Below are 1,343 nucleotides of genomic sequence, written 5' to 3'. Positions count from 1 at the left end.
CTATCTTCTCCCATAGTGGTCTCCAACCTGTAGGTTAGCACATCAGTGTCATCTGTAACATCCGGGCAATACAGACTTGGGCAGGACACTCGGTCTTTTAAGCTTTATGTTACTGATCTGGGAAGGGAGGGAAGAGTGTCTATCACCTCCCAGTTATGGTAGCAACTGAAAGAAATGAGGATGGACAATGCTAAAATAACAAGGTTGACTATTGTTATCACCATGATCTATTTAGAAATAAGATTTAGGTAAGACAATGACATAAATACAAATGCTAATCCTTATATTCATTAAAAAAAATCCAGGGCCTACAAAGTTGTCAGCACTGTTTGTCTTATGTTTCCATCCTAGGTCCTATAGCAGTGAGGGTGAACCTGTTAAGAGTGAGTGAGTGCTCAAATCCACTTATTTATCGCAAAATGCCAACACTGCAGTTAAACCTGAACACTGAGGTTTTAGTTTAGAAAAAAACCAAATCAAACATTAACAATTTTTTTAAAGAACAGCAACATCCATGCCATGAGCTCACCACTACTGTCCTAGAATTCAAATCCTACACATGCATAATACTAATTTCCCCCCAATACGTTACCCTTGGTTGGATGAAAGCTGTCTTCAATTAGTTTCTCTTCAAATTCAATTTGTCGTGACATACACTGGTTTAAGAATTTATTAGCATTTCACTTGTAGAACTTGTGTGTGGACAGCACACTGAACTGCCTCTTTGGCCTACAGAATTCATCCCCACCCTTGGAAGTGGATTCTTTGAATTTGCATGAGTTTAACTTTGAAGTGGTGTGTAGACTATCACTTTGTATCTGCAAACTGATACAAATCTTATATGCTGCAAATGTACTGAAGCCTGACTACCCTGCATCTCAAAACACTAGAGGTCAGCTGCCTCAGAGAGGACTGTGTTTTCTTCACCCTACAGACAAGTTTTGTTCTGGCTCTTTCCACTCTGTACAATCTGTAGTGCTTGCCTAGAACCAGGACTTTTCCTTTGTACCTGTTAATGTCACATACTGCCAGAGCACTGGCCTCAGTCCAGGCCCGGATTCCTTTCCTTTCCAGGCACCCTTTAGCGAGCAGCTGGCCTGCTGCTGGTCAGGGCTTCCTGGCCACTCCCATGGGCTGACCCCATTTCACTTGCTGGGTCCCTGGTGTAGCCACCTCACTAGATCCCCAGGGAGAAACTAAAAGTTGGAAGTAGTCGCTCCAAACGCACACTACCTCCTCCCCGCCCCCCATACAGTGCTGGGGGTGGGGTGGGGGTGCTGGGGGGAGTCGAGGAGCAGAGCGGCTGGGCCGCGTAACCCAGCCCGCACCGCCCCGGCCTGAGC

The sequence above is a fragment of the Octodon degus genome, unplaced genomic scaffold (assembly GCF_000260255.1).
Source record: "Octodon degus isolate 3935 unplaced genomic scaffold, OctDeg1.0 scaffold00019, whole genome shotgun sequence".
Classification (NCBI taxonomy): domain Eukaryota; kingdom Metazoa; phylum Chordata; class Mammalia; order Rodentia; family Octodontidae; genus Octodon; species Octodon degus.
The sequence above is the reverse complement of the archived record's forward strand: the minus strand, read 5'-3'. Positions refer to the sequence as shown.